We start from the raw sequence: 19833 nt of genomic DNA, 5'->3' as shown, positions 1-19833 counted from the left end.
TACAGGGGCATAAACGCAGCAGTGATAGGATTGGAGAGGTTCGGTGAGCAAATGAAGACCCTTTGAAGTCATATTGCATGGTACCCATTCCACGGGTCTCAACTCTCCAGGTTTAAGGTATTCTTCCTTCAGCTAAAACATGCATGTGGAACATAGAGTATGATCAACCATGTGATCGGGAGATGTGTTCAAATATGTCTCAGTTTTCGTACCCTGGTACTCGGGTGCAACATTCCAGACGCTTTACTAACACTCTCCCGACTTGGAGAGTCAATGCCTTTAACCTCCTGTTTGGCCCAGTTTGCAATTTCTGCGGAAGATGAACAGGAATAGCGAGAACCAATGAGAGGCTAGCTGGAGGTGTCTGGACGGGCAAATTTAACTCTCATTTCCCACCAGGAAGAGGAATTAACCAAAGGCTCAGCGTGCCGTGCCGGAACCAGATTAGGGCCTGAAGCCATCCTGCGGTGTTGCGGCCAGCTCAAAAGAAAGCGAGTTGAAGAAAGGAGCTCAGGGGCACTGTAATTCACAAACCTGCAGAGTTATAAATGACAGCTATCGTCCAAAAATAGACTGAAGTAAGGCTGCCAAGAGGACTTGAAAGCGGGGCAGAATTGCAGGAAACCGATTTCAGGAGGTAGACTGGAATTGCATTGAAAGCATAGGAAAAGAGGCAGAACGTCCACAATGATGCACTTGGCCAAAAAGGGCGTATGCGTTTTTTCCTGAATATATTCAGGAAAAAACGCATACGCCCTTTTTGGCCAACCAAGCAAGCTTGCAAAGGAAATCTGCACTACAATGAAGTCTCACTTCCCCCCGGTCAAAAGGGCCATCTGAAAAAAGTGTAAAATCCAAAAAGGCAGGACAGGCCATGGAGAACTGGGAGCCTTGTTATGCTGATGGGCGGGATGTAAATTGCCAACAACCACTCGGGAGAAGTGTATGGTGTTTCCTGAAACATCTAAAAAACAAAGCAACAGAACCTAGGGCACTTCCACTTATGGTCCTATAGCTTAGGGAAATTAAAATCAAAAAGACACAGCCACCCCAAAGTTTGGAACGGCACTGTTTACAAGAACCTCGTTTACAGTACAAGTTCAACATCGCAGAAAGTGAAAAATGGATAAAGAAGTTGTGGTATTCACTTACAAAGCAATATCACTCAGCAATGAAATCTATGTCATCAGGCCCTTAGCAGCACAATGAGTGGATTCAGGTATGATGATTCTAACTGAAATAAGTCACACAGAAAAAGAAACATCATAAGATATCAGTAATACACGGAATGGAAATTGGCTACACAGGAACTGAATTACAGAACAGAACAGGGTCTCAAATTTAGAAAACCAACTTATGCTTTCTTAAGGGTAAAGGTGAGATGGGGTGCTGCATAAAACCAGAGATTGAAATGAGCACAGATAAAGTTCCTTAAGCCAAATATGGAATAGACAAGAGCTACTCCTTGCTCAACGAAATGGACTCAACACCGCATATTAAACGCCTAAGAATGTACCTGACTAGTAAGTATCTTAAAACCTATGGATTGCTATGTCTCCGAAAGAGAATCAAGCATGTGTACAGGGGCATAAACGCAGCAGTGATAGGATTGGAGAAGTTCGGTGAGCAAATGAAGACCCTTTGAAATCATATTGCATGGTACCCATTACACGGGTCAACTCTCCAAGTTTAAGGTATTCTTCCTTCAGCTAAAACATGCATGTGGAACCCAAGTATGATCAACCATGTGAACGGGAGACGTGTTCAAATATGTCTCAGTTTTCCTCCCCTGGTACTCGGATGCAACATTCCAGACGCTTTACTAACACTCTCCCACTTGGAGAGTCAGCGCCTTTAACCTCTTGTTTGGCGCAGTTTGCAATTTCTGCGGAAGATGAACAGGAATAGCGAGAACCAATGAGAGGCTAGCTGGAGGTGTCTGGACGGGCAAATTTAACTCTCATTTCCCACCAGGTAGAGGAAATAACCAAAGGCTCAGCGTGCCGTACCGGAACCAGATTAGGGCCTGAAGCCATCCTGCGGTGTTGCGGCCATCTCAAAAGAAAGCGAGTTGAAGAAAGGAGCTCAGGGGCACTGTAATTCACAAACCTGCAGAGTTATAAATGACAGCTATCGTCCAAAAATTGACTGAAGTAAGGCTGCCAAGAGGACTTGAAAGCGGGGCAGAATTGCACGAAACCGATTTCAGGAGGTAGACTGGAATTGCATTGAAAGCATAGGAAAAGAGGCAGAACGTCCACAATGATGCACTTGGCCAAAAAGGGCGTATGCGTTTTTTCCTGAATATATTCAGGAAAAAACGCATACGCCCTTTTTGGCCAACCAAGCAAGCTTGCAAAGGAAATCTGCACTACAATGAAGTCTCACTTCCCCCCGGTCAAAAGGGCCATCTGAAAAAAGTGTAAAATCCAGAAAGGCAGGACAGGCCATGGAGAACTGGGAGCCTTGTTATGCTGATGGGCGGGATGTAAATTGCCAACAACCACTCGGGAGAAGTCTATGGTGTTTCCTGAAACATCTAAAAAACAAAGCAACAGAACCTAGGGCACTTCCACTTATGGTCCTATAGCTTAGGGAAATTAAAATCAAAAAGACACAGCCACCCCAAAGTTTGGAACGGCTCTGTTTACAAGAACCTCGTTTACAGTACAAGTTCAACATCGCACAAAGTGAAAAATGGATAAAGAAGATGTGGTACTTACTTACAAAGCAATATCACTCAGCAATGAAATCTGTGTCATCAGGCCCTTAGCAGCACAATGAGTGGATTCAGGTACGATGATTCTAACTGAAGTAAGTCACACAGAAAAAGAAACATCATAAGATATCAGTAATACACGGAATGTAAACTTGGCTACACAGGAACTGAATTACAGAACAGAACAGGGTCTCAAATTTAGAAAACCAACTTATGCTTGCTTAAGGGTAAAGTTGAGATGGGGTGCTGCATAAAACCAGAGATTGAAATGAGCACACATAAAGTTCCTTAAGTCAAATATGGAATAGACAAGAGCTACTCCTTGCTCAACGAAATGGACTCAACACCGCATATTAAACGCCTAAGAATGTACCTGACTAGTAAGTATCTTAAAACCTATGGATTGCTATGTCTCCGAAAGAGAATCAAGCATGTGTACAGGGGCATAAACGCAGCAGTGATAGGATTGGAGAGGTTCGGTGAGCAAATGAAGACCCTTTGAAGTCATATTGCATGGTACCCATTCCACGGGTCTCAACTCTCCAGGTTTAAGGTATTCTTCCTTCAGCTAAAACATGCATGTGGAACATAGAGTATGATCAACCATGTGATCGGGAGATGTGTTCAAATATGTCTCAGTTTTCGTACCCTGGTACTCGGGTGCAACATTCCAGACGCTTTACTAACACTCTCCCGACTTGGAGAGTCAGTGCCTTTAACCTCCTGTTTGGCCCAGTTTGCAATTTCTGCGGAAGATGAACAGGAATAGCGAGAACCAATGAGAGGCTAGCTGGAGGTGTCTGGACGGGCAAATTTAACTCTCATTTCCCACCAGGAAGAGGAATTAACCAAAGGCTCAGCGTGCCGTGCCGGAACCAGATTAGGGCCTGAAGCCATCCTGCGGTGTTGCGGCCAGCTCAAAAGAAAGCGAGTTGAAGAAAGGAGCTCAGGGGCACTGTAATTCACAAACCTGCAGAGTTATAAATGACAGCTATCGTCCAAAAATAGACTGAAGTAAGGCTGCCAAGAGGACTTGAAAGCGGGGCAGAATTGCAGGAAACCGATTTCAGGAGGTAGACTGGAATTGCATTGAAAGCATAGGAAAAGAGGCAGAACGTCCACAATGATGCACTTGGCCAAAAAGGGCCTATGCGTTTTTTCCTGAATATATTCAGGAAAAAACGCATACGCACTTTTTGGCCAACCAAGCAAGCTTGCAAAGGAAATCTGCACTACAATGAAGTCTCACTTCCCCCCGGTCAAAAGGGCCATCTGAAAAAAGTGTAAAATCCAGAAAGGCAGGACAGGCCATGGAGAACTGGGAGCCTTGTTATGCTGATGGGCGGGATGTAAATTGCCAACAACCACTCGGGAGAAGTGTATGGTGTTTCCTGAAACATCTAAAAAACAAAGCAACAGAACCTAGGGCACTTCCACTTATGGTCCTATAGCTTAGGGAAATTAAAATCAAAAAGACACAGCCACCCCAAAGTTTGGAACGGCACTGTTTACAAGAACCTCGTTTACAGTACAAGTTCAACATCGCAGAAAGTGAAAAATGGATAAAGAAGTTGTGGTATTCACTTACAAAGCAATATCACTCAGCAATGAAATCTATGTCATCAGGCCCTTAGCAGCACAATGAGTGGATTCAGGTATGATGATTCTAACTGAAATAAGTCACACAGAAAAAGAAACATCATAAGATATCAGTAATACACGGAATGGAAATTGGCTACACAGGAACTGAATTACAGAACAGAACAGGGTCTCAAATTTAGAAAACCAACTTATGCTTGCTTAAGGGTAAAGGTGAGTTGGGGTGCTGCATAAAACCAGAGATTGAAATGAGCACAGATAAAGTGTCTTAAGCCAAATATGGAATAGACAAGAGCTACTCCTTGCTCAATGAAATGGACTCAACACCGCATATTAAACGCCTAAGAATGTACCTGACTAGTAAGTATCTTAAAACCTATGGATTGCTATGTCTCCGAAAGAGAATCAAGCATGTGTACAGGGGCATAAACGCAGCAGTGATAGGATTGGAGAGGTTCGGTGAGCAAATGAAGACCCTTTGAAGTCATATTGCATGGTTCCCATTCCACGGGTTTCAACTACCCAGGTTTTAGGTATTCTTCCTTCAGCTAAAACATGCATGTGGAACTCAGAGTATGATCAACCATGTGATCGGGAGACGTGTTCCAATATGTCTCAGTTTTCCTCCCCTGGTACTCGGGTGCAACATTCCAGACGCTTTACTAACACTCTCCCCACTTGGTGAGTCAGCGCCTTTAACCTCCTGTTTGGCCCAGTTTGCAATTTCTGCGGAGGATGAACAGGAATAGCGAGAACCAATGAGAGGCTAGCTGGAGGTGTCTGGACGGGCAAATTTAACTCTCATTTCCCACCAGGAAGAGTAATTAACCAAAGGCTCAGCATGCCGGGCCGGAACCAGATTAGGGCCTGAAGCCATCCTGCGGTGTTGCGGCCAGCTCAAAAGAAAGCGAGTTGAAGAAAGGAGCTCAGGGGCACTGTAATTCACAAACCTGCAGAGTTATAAATGACAGCTATCGTCCAAAAATAGACTGAAGTAAGGCTGCCAAGAGGACTTGAAAGCGGGGCAGAATTGCAGGAAACCGATTTCAGGAGGTAGACTGGAATTGCATTGAAAGCATAGGAAAAGAGGCAGAACGTCCACAATGATGCACTTGGCCAAAAAGGGCGTATGCGTTTTTTCCTGAATATATTCAGGAAAAAACGCATACGCCCTTTTTGGCCAACCAAGCAAGCTTGCAAAGGAAATCTGCACTACAATGAAGTCTCACTTCCCCCCGGTCAAAAGGGCCATCTGAAAAAAGTGTAAAATCCAGAAAGGCAGGACAGGCCATGGAGAACTGGGAGCCTTGTTATGCTGATGGGCGGGATGTAAATTGCCAACAACCACTCGGGAGAAGTGTATGGTGTTTCCTGAAACATCTAAAAAACAAAGCAACAGAACCTAGGGCACTTCCACTTATGGTCCTATAGCTTACGGAAATTAAAATCAAAAAGACACAGCCACCCCAAAGTTTGGAACGGCTCTGTTTACAAGAACCTCGTTTACAGTACAAGTTCAACATCGCAGAAAGTGAAAAATGGATAAAGAAGTTGTGGTATTTACTTACAAAGCAATATCACTCAGCAATGAAATCTGTGTCATCAGGCCCTTAGCAGCACAATGAGTGGATTCAGGTATGATGATTCTAACTGAAATAAGTCACACAGAAAAAGAAACATCATAAGATATCAGTAATACACGGAATGTAAATTTGGCTACACAGGAACTGAATTACAGAACAGAACAGGGTCTCAAATTTAGAAAACCAACTTATGCTTGCTTAAGGGGAAAGGTGAGTTGGGGTGCTGCATAAAACCAGAGATTGAAATGAGCACAGATAAAGTTCCTTAAGCCAAATATGGAATAGACAAGAGCTACTCCTTACTCAACGAAATGGACTCAACACCCCATATTAAATGCCTAAGAATGTACCTGACTAGTAAGTATCTTAAAACCTATGGATTGCTATGTCTCCGAAAGAGAATCAAGCATGTGTACAGGGGCATAAACGCAGCAGTGATAGGATTGGAGAGGTTCGGTGAGCAAATGAAGACCCTTTGAAGTCATATTGCATGGTACCCATTCCACGGGTTTCAACTACCCAGGTTTAAGGTATTCTTCCTTCAGCCAAAACATGCATGTGGAACCTAGAGTATGATCAACCATGTGATCGGGAGACGTGTTCAAATATGTCTCAGTTTGCCTCCCCTGGTACTCGGGTGCAACATTCCAGACGCTTTACTAACACTCTCCCCACTTGGAGAGTCAGTCCCTTTAAACTCCTGTTTGGCCCAGTTTGCAATTTCTGCGGAAGATGAACAGGAATAGCGAGAACCAATGAGAGGCTAGCTGGAGGTGTCTGGACGGGCAAATTTAACTCTCATTTCCCACCAGGAAGAGGAATTAACCAAAGGCTCAGCGTGCCGTACCGGAACCAGATTAGGGCCTGAAGCCATCCTGCGGTGTTGCGGCCAGCTCAAAAGAAAGCGAGTTGAAGAAAGGAGCTCAGGGGCACTGTAATTCACAAACCTGCAGAGTTATAAATGACAGCTATCGTCCAAAAATAGACTGAAGTAAGGCTGCCAAGAGGACTTGAAAGCGGGGCAGAATTGCAGGAAACCGATTTCAGGAGGTAGACTGGAATTGCATTGAAAGCATAGGAAAAGAGGCAGAATGTCCACAATGATGCACTTGGCCAAAAAGGGCGTATGCGTTTTTTCCTGAATATATTCAGGAAAAAACGCATACGCCCTTTTTGGCCAACCAAGCAAGCTTGCAAAGGAAATCTGCACTACAATGAAGTCTCACTTCCCCCCGGTCAAAAGGGAAATCTGAAAAAAGTGTAAAATCCAGAAAGGCAGGACAGGCCATGGAGAACTGGGAGCCTTGTTATGCTGATGGGCGGGATGTAAATTGCCAACAACCACTCGGGAGAAGTTTATGGTGTTTCCTGAAACATCTAAAAAACAAAGCAACAGAACCTAGGGCACTTCCACTTATGGTCCTATAGCTTAGGGAAATTAAAATCAAAAAGACACAGCCACCCCAAAGTTTGGAACGGCTCTGTTTACAAGAACCTCGTTTACAGTACAAGTTCAACATCGCAGAAAGTGAAAAATGGATAAAGAATTTGTGGTATTTACTTACAAAGCAATATCACTCAGCAATGAAATCTGTGTCATCAGGCCCTTAGCAGCACAATGAGTGGATTCAGGTATGATGATTCTAACTGAAATAAGTCACACAGAAAAAGAAACATCATAAGATATCAGTAATACACGGAATGTAAATTTGGCTACACAGGAACTGAATTACAGAACAGAACAGGGTCTCAAATTTAGAAAACCAACTTATGCTTGCTTAAGGGGAAAGGTGAGTTGGGGTGCTGCATAAAACCAGAGATTGAAATGAGCACAGATAAAGTTCCTTAAGCCAAATATGGAATAGACAAGAGCTACTCCTTGCTCAATGAAATGCACTCAACACCCCATATTAAATGCCTAGGAATGTACCTGACTAGTAAGTATCTTAAAACCTATGGATTGCTATGTCTCCGAAAGAGAATCAAGCATGTGTACAGGGGCATAAACGCAGCAGTGATAGGATTGGAGAGGTTCGGTGAGCAAATGAAGACCCTTTGAAGTCATATTGCATGGTACCCATTCCACGGGTTTCAACTACCCAGGTTTAAGGTATTCTTCCTTCAGCTAAAACATGCATGTGGAACCTAGAGTATGATCAACCATGTGATCGGGAGACGTGTTCAAATATGTCTCAGTTTTCCTCCCCTGGTACTCGGGTGCAACATTCCAGACGCTTTACTAACACTCTCCCGACTTGGAGAGTCAGTCCCTTTAACCTCCTGTTTGGCCCAGTTTGCAATTTCTGCGGAAGATGAAAAGGAATAGCAAGAACCAATGAGAGGCTAGCTGGAGGTGTCTGGACGGGCAAATTTAACTCTCATTTCCCACCAGGAAGAGGAATTAACCAAAGGCTCAGCATGCCGGGCCGGAACCAGATTAGGGCCTGAAGCCATCCTGCGGTGTTGCGGCCAGGTCACAAGAAAGCGAGTTGAAGAAAGGAGCTCAGGGACACTGTAATTCACAAACCTGCAGAGTTATAAATGACAGCTATCGTCCAAAAATAGACTGAAGTAAGGCTGCCAAGAGGACTTGAAAGCGGGGCAGAATTGCAGGAAACCGATTTCAGGAGGTAGACTGGAATTGCATTGAAAGCATAGGAAAAGAGGCAGAACGTCCACAATGATGCACTTGGCCAAAAAGGGCGTATGCGTTTTTTCCTGAATATATTCAGGAAAAAACGCATACGCCCTTTTTGGCCAACCAAGCAAGCTTGCAAAGGAAATCTGCACTACAATGAAGTCTCACTTCCCCCCGGTCAAAAGGGCCATCTGAAAAAAGTGTAAAATCCAGAAAGGCAGGACAGGCCATGGAGAACTGGGAGCCTTGTTATGCTGATGGGCGGGATGTAAATTGCCAAAAGACACTCGGGAGAAGTGTATGGTGTTTCCTGAAACATCTAAAAAACAAAGCAACAGAGCCTAGGGCACTGCCACTTATGGTCCTATAGCTTAGGGAAATTAAAATCAAAGAGACACAGCCACCCCAAAGTTTGGGACGCCTCTGTTTACAAGAACCTCGTTTACAGTACAAGTTCAACATCGCAGAAAGTGAAAAATGGATAAAGACGTTGTGGTATTTACTTACAAAGCAATATCACTCAGCAATGAAATCTATGTTATCAGGCCCTTAGCATCACAATGAGTGGATTCAGGTATGATGATTCTAAATGAAATAAGTCACACAGAAAAAGAAACATCATAAGATATCAGTAATACACGGAATGTAAACTTGGCTACACAGGAACTGAATTACAGAACAGAACAGGGTCTAAAATTTAGAAAACCAACTTATGCTTGCTTAAGGGTAAAGGTGAGTTGGGGTGCTGCATAAAACCAGAGATTGAAATGAGCACAGATAAAGTTCCTTAAGTCAAATATGGAATAGACAAGAGCTACTCCTTGCTCAACGAAATGGACTCAACACCGCATATTAAACGCCTAAGAATGTACCTGACTAGTAAGTATCTTAAAACCTATGGATTGCTATGTCTCTGAAAGAGAATCAAGCATGTGTACAGGGGCATAAATGCAGCAGTGATAGGATTGGAGAGGTTCGGTGAGCAAATGAAAACCCTTTGAAGACATATTGCATGGTACCCATTACACGGGTCTCAACTCTCCAGGTTTAAGGTATTCTTCCTTCAGCTAAAACATGCATGTGGAACCTAGAGTATGATCAACCATGTGATCGGGAGACGTGTTCAAATATGTCTCAGTTTTCCTCCCCTGGTACTCGGGTGCAACATTCCAGACGCTTTACTAACACTCTCCCCACTTGGAGAGTCAGTCCCTTTAACCTCCTGTTTGGCCCAGTTTGCAATTTCTGCGGAAGATGAACAGGAATAGCGAGAACCAATGAGAGGCTAGCTGGAGGTGTATGGACGGGCAAATTTAACTCTCATTTCCCACCAGGAAGAGGAATTAACCAAAGGCTCAGCGTGACGTGCCGGAACCAGATTAGGGCCTGAAGCCATCCTGCGGTGTTGCGGCCAGGTCACAAGAAAGCGAGTTGAAGAAAGGAGCTCAGGGGCACTGTAATTCACAAACCTGCAGAGTTATAAATGACAGCTATCGTCCAAAAATAGACTGAAGTAAGGCTGCCAAGAGGACTTGAAAGCGGGGCAGAATTGCAGGAAACCGATTTCAGGAGGTAGACTGGAATTGCATTGAAAGCATAGGAAAAGAGGCAGAACGTCCACAATGATGCACTTGGCCAAAAAGGGCGTATGCGTTTTTTCCTGAATATATTCAGGAAAAAACGCATACGCCCTTTTTGGCCAACCAAGCAATCTTGCAAAGGAAATCTGCACTACAATGAAGTCTCACTTCCCCCCGGTCAAAAGAGCCATCTGAAAAAAGTGTAAAATCCAGAAAGGCAGGACAGGCCATGGAGAACTGGGAGCCTTGTTATGCTGATGGGCGGGATGTAAATTGCAAACAACCACTCCGGAGAAGTGTATGGTGTTTCCTGAAACATCTAAAAAACAAAGCAACAGAGCCTAGGGCACTGCCACTTATGGTCCTATAGCTTAGGGAAATTAAAATCAAAAAGACACAGCCACCCCAAAGTTTGGGACGCCTCCGTTTACAAGAACCTCGTTTACCGTACAAGTTCAATATCACAGAAAGTGAAAAATGGATAAAGAACTTGTGGTACTTACGTACAATGCAGTATCACTCAGCAATGAAATCTGTGTCATCAGGCCCATAGCAGCATAATGAGTGGATTCAGGTACGATGATTCTAACTGAAATAAGTCACACAGAAAAAGAAACATCATAAGATATCACTAATACACGGAATGTAAACTTGGCTACACAGGAACTGCATTCCAAAACAGAACAGGGTCTCAAATTTAGAAAACCAACTTATGCTTGCTTAAGGGGAAAGGTGAGTTGGGGTGCTGCATAAAACCAGAGATTGAAATGAGCACAGATAAAGTTCCTTAAGCCAAATATGGAATAGACAAGAGCTACTCCTTGCTCAACGAAATGGACTCAACACCCCGTATTAAACGCCTAAGAATGTACCTGACTAGTAAGTATCTTAAAACCTATGGATTGCTATGTCTCCAAAAGAGAATCAAGCGTGTGTACAGGGGCATAAACGCAGCAGTGATAGGATTGGAGATGTTCGGTGAGCAAATGAAGACCCTTTGAAGTCATATTGCATGGTACCCATTACACGGGTCTCAACTCTCCAGGTTTAAGGTATTCTTCCTTCAGCTAAAACATGCATTTGGAACCCAGAGTATGATCAACCATGTGAACGGGAGACGTGTTCAAATATGTCTCAGTTTTCCTCCCCTGGTACTCGGGTGCAACATTCCAGACGCTTTACTAACACTCTCCCGACTTGGAGAGTCAGTCCCTTTAACCTCCTGTTTGGCCCAGTTTGCAATTTCTGCGGAGGATGAACAGGAATAGCGAGAACCAATGAGAGACTAGCTGGAGGTGTCTGGATGGGCAAATTTAACTCTCATTTCCCAACAGGAAGAGGAAATAACCAAAGGCTCAGCGTGCCGGGCCGGAACCAGATTAGGGCCTGAAGCCATCCTGCGGTGTTGCGGCCAGGTCACAAGAAAGCGAGTTGAAGAAAGGAGCTCAGGGGCACTGTAATTCACAAACCTGCAGAGTTATAAATGACAGCTATCGTCCAAAAATAGACTGAAGTAAGGCTGCCAAGAGGACTTGAAAGCGGGGCAGAATTGCAGGAAACCGATTTCAGGAGGTAGACTGGAATTGCATTGAAAGCATAGGAAAAGAGGCAGAACGTCCACAATGATGCACTTGGCCAAAAAGGGCGTATGCGTTTTTTCCTGAATATATTCAGGAAAAAACGCATACGCCCTTTTTGGCCAACCAAGCAAGCTTGCAAAGGAAATCTGCACTACAATGAAGTCTCACTTCCCCCCAGTCAAAAGGGCCATCTGAAAAAAGTGTAAAATCCAGAAAGGCAGGACAGGCCATGGAGAACTGGGAGCCTTGTTATGCTGATGGGCGGGATGTAAATTGCCAACAACCACTCGGGAGAAGTTTATGGTGTTTCCTGAAACATCTAAAAAACAAAGCAACAGAACCTAGGGCACTTCCACTTATGGTCCTATAGCTTAGGGAAATTAAAATCAAAAAGACACAGCCACCCCAAAGTTTGGAACGGCTCTGTTTACAAGAACCTCGTTTACAGTACAAGTTCAACATCGCAGAAAGTGAAAAATGGATAAAGAAGTTGTGGTATTTACTTACAAAGCAATATCACTCAGCAATGAAATCTGTGTCATCAGGCCCTTAGCAGCACAATGAGTGGATTCAGGTATGATGATTCTAACTGAAATAAGTCACACAGAAAAAGAAACATCATAAGATATCAGTAATACACGGAATGTAAATTTGGCTACACAGGAACTGAATTACAGAACAGAACAGGGTCTCAAATTTAGAAAACCAACTTATGCTTGCTTAAGGGGAAAGGTGAGTTGGGGTGCTGCATAAAACCAGAGATTGAAATGAGCACAGATAAAGTTCCTTAAGCCAAATATGGAATAGAAAAGAGCTACTCCTTGCTCAACGAAATGGACTCAATACCGCATATTAAACGCCTAAGAATGTACCTGACTAGTAAGTATCTTAAAACCTATGGATTGCTATGTCTCCGAAAGAGAATCAAGCATGTGTACAGGGGCATAAACGCAGCAGTGATAGGATTGGAGAGGTTCGGTGAGCAAATGAAGACCCTTTGAAGTCATATTGCATGGTACCCATTCCACGGGTTTCAACTACCCAGGTTTAAGGTATTCTTCCTTCAGCTAAAACATGCATGTGGAACCTAGAGTATGATCAACCATGTGATCGGGAGACGTGTTCAAATATGTCTCAGTTTTCCTCCCCTGGTACTCGGGTGCAACATTCCAGACGCTTTACTAACACTCTCCCGACTTGGAGAGTCAGTCCCTTTAACATCCTGTTTGGCCCAGTTTGCAATTTCTGCGGAAGATGAAAAGGAATAGCAAAAACCAATGAGAGGCTAGCTGGAGGTGTCTGGACGGGCAAATTTAACTCTCATTTCCCACCAGGAAGAGGAATTAACCAAAGGCTCAGCATGCCGGGCCGGAACCAGATTAGGGCCTGAAGCCATCCTGCGGTGTTGCGGCCAGGTCACAAGAAAGCGAGTTGAAGAAAGGAGCTCAGGGACACTGTAATTCACAAACCTGCAGAGTTATAAATGACAGCTATCGTCCAAAAATAGACTGAAGTAAGGCTGCCAAGAGGACTTGAAAGCGGGGCAGAATTGCAGGAAACCGATTTCAGGAGCTAGACTGGAATTGCATTGAAAGCATAGGAAAAGAGGCAGAACGTCCACAATGATGCACTTGGCCAAAAAGGGCGTATGCGTTTTTTCCTGAATATATTCAGGAAAAAACACATACGCCCTTTTTGGCCAACCAAGCAAGCTTGCAAAGGAAATCTGCACTACAATGAAGTCTCACTTCCCCCCGGTCAAAAGGGCCATCTGAAAAAAGTGTAAAATCCAGAAAGGCAGGACAGGCCATGGAGAACTGGGAGCCTTGTTATGCTGATGGGCGGGATGTAAATTGCCAACAGACACTCAGGAGAAGTGTATGGTGTTTCCTGAAACATCTAAAAAACAAAGCAACAGAGCCTAGGGCACTGCCACTTATGGTCCTATAGCTTAGGGAAATTAAAATCAAAAAGACACAGCCACCCCAAAGTTTGGGACGCCTCTGTTTACAAGAACCTCGTTTACAGTACAAGTTCAACATCGCAGAAAGTGAAAAATGGATAAAGACGTTGTGGTATTTACTTACAAAGCAATATCACTCAGCAATGAAATCTATGTTATCAGGCCCTTAGCATCACAATGAGTGGATTCAGGTATGATGATTCTAACTGAAATAAGTCACACAGAAAAAGAAACATCATAAGATATCAGTAATACACGGAATGTAAACTTGGCTACACAGGAACTGAATTACAGAACAGAACAGGGTCTAAAATTTAGAAAACCAACTTATGCTTGCTTAAGGGTAAAGGTGAGTTGGGGTGCTGCATAAAACCAGAGATTGAAATGAGCACAGATAAAGTTCCTTAAGTCAAATATGGAATAGACAAGAGCTACTCCTTGCTCAACGAAATGGACTCAACACCGCATATTAAACGCCTAAGAATGTACCTGACTAGTAAGTATCTTAAAACCTATGGATTGCTATGTCTCTGAAAGAGAATCAAGCATGTGTACAGGGGCATAAATGCAGCAGTGATAGGATTGGAGAGGTTCGGTGAGCAAATGAAAACCCTTTGAAGACATATTGCATGGTACCCATTACACGGGTCTCAACTCTCCAGGTTTAAGGTATTCTTCCTTCAGCTAAAACATGCATGTGGAACCTAGAGTATGATCAACCATGTGATCGGGAGACGTGTTCAAATATGTCTCAGTTTTCCTCCCCTGGTACTCGGGTGCAACATTCCAGACGCTTTACTAACACTCTCCCCACTTGGAGAGTCAGTCCCTTTAACCTCCTGTTTGGCCCAGTTTGCAATTTCTGCGGAAGATGAACAGGAATAGCGAGAACCAATGAGAGGCTAGCTGGAGGTGTCTGGACGGGCAAATTTAACTCTCATTTCCCACCAGGAAGAGGAATTAACCAAAGGCTCAGCATGACGTGCCGGAACCAGATTAGGGCCTGAAGCCATCCTGCGGTGTTGCGGCCAGGTCACAAGAAAGCGAGTTGAAGAAAGGAGCTCAGGGGCACTGTAATTCACAAACCTGCAGAGTTATAAATGACAGCTATCGTCCAAAAATAGACTGAAGTAAGGCTGCCAAGAGGACTTGAAAGCGGGGCAGAATTGCAGGAAACCGATTTCAGGAGGTAGACTGGAATTGCATTGAAAGCATAGGAAAAGAGGCAGAACGTCCACAATGATGCACTTGGCCAAAAAGGGCGTATGCGTTTTTTCCTGAATATATTCAGGAAAAAACGCATACGCCCTTTTTGGCCAACCAAGCAAGCTTGCAAAGGAAATCTGCACTACAATGAAGTCTCACTTCCCCCCGGTCAAAAGGGCCATCTGAAAAAAGTGTAAAATCCAGAAAGGCAGGACAGGCCATGGAGAACTGGGAGCCTTGTTATGCTGATGGGCGGGATGTAAATTGCCAACAGACACTCGGGAGAAGTGTATGGTGTTTCCTGAAACATCTAAAAAACAAAGCAACAGAGCCTAGAGCACTGCCACTTATGGTCCTATAGCTTAGGGAAATTAAAATCAAAAAGACACAGCCACCCCAAAGTTTGGGACGCCTCTGTTTACAAGAACCTCGTTTACAGTACAAGTTCAACATCGCAGAAAGTGAAAAATGGATAAAGACGTTGTGGTATTTACTTACAAAGCAATATCACTCAGCAATGAAATCTATGTTATCAGGCCCTTAGCATCACAATGAGTGGATTCAGGTATGATGATTCTAACTGAAATAAGTCACACAGAAAAAGAAACATCATAAGATATCAGTAATACACGGAATGTAAACTTGGCTACACAGGAACTGAATTACAGAACAGAACAGGGTCTAAAATTTAGAAAACCAACTTATGCTTGCTTAAGGGTAAAGGTGAGTTGGGGTGCTGCATAAAACCAGAGATTGAAATGAGCACAGATAAAGTTCCTTAAGTCAAATATGGAATAGACAAGAGCTACTCCTTGATCAACGAAATGGACTCAACACCGCATATTAAACGCCTAAGAATGTACCTGACTAGTAAGTATCTTAAAACCTATGGATTGCTATGTCTCTGAAAGAGAATCAAGCATGTGTACAGGGGCATAAATGCAGCAGTGATAGGATTGGAGAGGTTCGGTGAGCAAATGAAAACCCTTTGAAGACATATTGCATGGTACCCATTACACGGGTCTCAACTCTCCAGGTTTAAGGTATTCTTCCTTCAGCTAAAACATGCATGTGGAACCTAGAGTATGATCAACCATGTGATCGGGAGACGTGTTCAAATATGTCTCAGTTTTCCTCCCCTGGTACTCGGGTGCAACATTCCAGACGCTTCACTAACACTCTCCCCACTTGGAGAGTCAGTCCCTTTAACCTCCTGTTTGGCCCAGTTTGCAATTTCTGCGGAAGATGAACAGGAATAGCGAGAACCAATGAGAGGCTAGCTGGAGGTGTCTGGACGGGCAAATTTAACTCTCATTTCCCACCAGGAAGAGGAATTAACCAAAGGCTCAGCGTGACGTGCCGGAACCAGATTAGGGCCTGAAGCCATCCTGCGGTGTTGCGGCCAGGTCACAAGAAAGCGAGTTGAAGAAAGGAGCTCAGGGGCACTGTAATTCACAAACCTGCAGAGTTATAAATGACAGCTATCGTCCAAAAATAGACTGAAGTAAGGCTGCCAAGAGGACTTGAAAGCGGGGCAGAATTGCAGGAAACCGATTTCAGGAGGTAGACTGGAATTGCATTGAAAGCATAGGAAAAGAGGCAGAACGTCCACAATGATGCACTTGGCCAAAAAGGGCGTATGCGTTTTTTCCTGAATATATTCAGGAAAAAACGCATACGCCCTTTTTGGCCAACCAAGCAAGCTTGCAAAGGAAATCTGCACTACAATGAAGTCTCACTTCCCCCCGGTCAAAAGGGCCATCTGAAAAAAGTGTAAAATCCAGAAAGGCAGGACAGGCCATGGAGAACTGGGAGCCTTGTTATGCTGATGGGCGGGATGTAAATTGCAAACAACCACTCCGGAGAAGTGTATGGTGTTTCCTGAAACATCTAAAAAACAAAGCAACAGAGCCTAGGGCACTTCCACTTATGGTCCTATAGCTTAGGGAAATTAAAATCAAAAAGACACAGCCACCCCAAAGTTTGGGACGCCTCCGTTTACAAGAACCTCGTTTACCGTACAAGTTCAATATCACAGAAAGTGAAAAATGGATAAAGAACTTGTGGTACTTACGTACAATGCAGTATCACTCAGCAAAGAAATCTATGTCATCAGGCCCGTAGCAGCATAATGAGTGGATTCAGGTACGATGATTCTAACTGAAATAAGTCACACAGAAAAAGAAACATCATAAGATATCACTAATACACAGAATGTAAACTTGGCTACACAGGAACTGCATTCCAAAACAGAACAGGGTCTCAAATTTAGAAAACCAACTTATGCTTGCTTAAAGGGAAAGGTGAGTTGGGGTGCTGCATAAAACCAGAGATTGAAATGAGCACAGATAAAGTTCCTTAAGTCAAATATAGAATAGACAAGAGCTACTCCTTGCTCAACGAAATGGACTCAACACCCCGTATTAAACGCCTAAGAATGTACCTGACTAGTAAGTATCTTAAAACCTATGGATTGCTATGTCTCCAAAAGAGAATCAAGCGTGTGTACAGGGGCATAAACGCAGCAGTGATAGGATTGGAGAGGTTCGGTGAGCAAATGAAGACCCTTTGAAGTCATATTGCATGGTACCCATTCCACGGGTCTCAACTCTCCAGGTTTAAGGTATTCTTCCTTCAGCTAAAACATGCATTTGGAACCCAGAGTATGATCAACCATGTGAACGGGAGACGTGTTCAAATATGTCTCAGTTTTCCTCCCCTGGTACTCGGGTGCAACATTCCAGACGCTTTACTAACACTCTCCCGACTTGGAGAGTCAGTCCCTTTAACCTCCTGTTTGGCCCAGTTTGCAATTTCTGCGGAGGATGAACAGGAATAGCGAGAACCAATGAGAGACTAGCTGGAGGTGTCTGGATGGGCAAATTTAACTCTCATTTCCCAACAGGAAGAGGAAATAACCAAAGTCTCAGCGTGCCGGGCCGGAACCAGATTAGGGCCTGAAGCCATCCTGCGGTGTTGCGGCCAGGTCACAAGAAAGCGAGTTGAAGAAAGGAGCTCAGGGGCACTGTAATTCACAAACCTGCAGAGTTATAAATGACAGCTATCGTCCAAAAATAGACTGAAGTAAGGCTGCCAAGAGGACTTGAAAGCGGGGCAGAATTGCAGGAAACCGATTTCAGGAGGTAGACTGGAATTGCATTGAAAGCATAGGAAAAGAGGCAGAACGTCCACAATGATGCACTTGGCCAAAAAGGGCGTATGCGTTTTTTCCTGAATATATTCAGGAAAAAACGCATACGCCCTTTTTGGCCAACCAAGCAAGCTTGCAAAGGTAATCTGCACTACAATGAAGTCTCACTTCCCCCCGGTCAAAAGGGCCATCTGAAAAAAGTGTAAAATCCACAAAAGGCAGGACAGGCCATGGAGAACTGGGAGCCTTGTTATGCTGATGGGCGGGATGTAAATTGCCAACAGACACTCGGGAGAAGTGTATGGTGTTTCCTGAAACATCTAAAAAACAAAGCAACAGAGCCTAGGGCACTGCCACTTATGGTCCTATAGCTTAGGGAAATTAAAATCAAAAAGACACAGCCACCCCAAAGTTTGGGACGCCTCTGTTTACAAGAACCTCGTTTACCGTACAAGTTCAACATCGCAGAAAGTGAAAAATGGATAAAGACGTTGTGGTATTTACTTACAAAGCAATATCACTCAGCAATGAAATCTGTGTCATCAGGCCCTTAGCATCACAATGAGTGGATTCAGGTATGATGATTCTAACTGAAATAAGTCACACAGAAAAAGAAATATCATAAGATATCAGTAATACACGGAATGTAAACTTGGCTACACAGGAACTGAATTACAGAACAGAACAGGGTCTAAAATTTAGAAAACCAACTTATGCTTGCTTAAGGGTAAAGGTGAGTTGGGGTGCTGCATAAAACCAGAGATTGAAATGAGCACAGATAAAGTTCCTTAAGCCAAATATGGAATAGACAAGAGCTACTCCTTGCTCAACGAAATGGACTCAACACCGCATATTAAACGCCTAAGAATGTACCTGACTAGTAAGTATCTTAAAACCTATGGATTGCTATGTCTCTGAAAGAGAATCAAGCATGTGTACAGGGGCATAAATGCAGCAGTGATAGGATTGGAGAGGTTCGGTGAGCAAATGAAAACCCTTTGAAGACATATTGCATGGTACCCATTACACGGGTCTCAACTCTCCAGGTTTAAGGTATTCTTCCTTCAGCTAAAACATGCATGTTGAACCTAGAGTATGATCAACCATGTGATCGGGAGACGTGTTCAAATATGTCTCAGTTTTCCTCCCCTGGTACTCGGGTGCAACATTCCAGACGCTTTACTAACACTCTCCCCACTTGGAGAGTCAGTCCCTTTAACCTCCTATTTGGCCCAGTTTGCAATTTCTGCGGAAGATGAACAGGAATAGCGAGAACCAATGAGAGGCTAGCTGGAGGTGTCTGGACGGGCAAATTTAACTCTCATTTCCCACCAGGAAGAGGAATTAACCAAAGGCTCAGCGTGACGTGCCGGAACCAGATTAGGGCTTGAAGCCATCCTGCGGTGTTGCGGCCAGGTCACAAGAAAGCGAGTTGAAGAAAGGAGCTCAGGGGCACTGTAATTCACAAACCTGCAGAGTTATAAATGACAGCTATCGTCCAAAAATAGACTGAAGTAAGGCTGCCAAGAGGACTTGAAAGCGGGGCAGAATTGCAGGAAACCGATTTCAGGAGGTAGACTGGAATTGCATTGAAAGCATAGGAAAAGAGGCAGAACGTCCACAATGATGCACTTGGCCAAAAAGGGCGTATGCGTTTTTTCCTGAATATATTCAGGAAAAAACGCATACGCCCTTTTTGGCCAACCAAGCAAGCTTGCAAAGGAAATCTGCACTACAATGAAGTCTCACTTCCCCCCGGTCAAAAGGGCCATCTGAAAAAAGTGTAAAATCCAGAAAGGCAGGACAGGCCATGG

General features: G+C 43.9%; 1 long non-coding RNA gene across 50 annotated transcripts in view; it reads right to left on the bottom strand.

Annotated features, from left to right (window-relative positions):
• Positions 1–19833, bottom strand: part of LOC307185334 — a 3778167-nt gene that overhangs the window by 321467 nt on the left and 3436867 nt on the right. For 49 of the 50 annotated variants that reach the window (XR_013827964.1, XR_013827965.1, XR_013827990.1 and 46 more), the window contains one exon: positions 9043–9124. This is a non-coding gene — a long non-coding RNA (uncharacterized lncRNA). Of the gene's footprint in view, positions 1–9042; positions 9125–18523; positions 18606–19833 lie in introns of all 50 variants that reach the window. The other variant, XR_013827982.1, reaches the window with a different exon arrangement.

Source organism: Stenella coeruleoalba, assembly GCF_951394435.1.
Source record: "Stenella coeruleoalba genome assembly, chromosome: 4".
Taxonomy (NCBI): domain Eukaryota; kingdom Metazoa; phylum Chordata; class Mammalia; order Artiodactyla; family Delphinidae; genus Stenella; species Stenella coeruleoalba.
The sequence above is the reverse complement of the archived record's forward strand: the minus strand, read 5'-3'. Positions and strand labels throughout refer to the sequence as shown.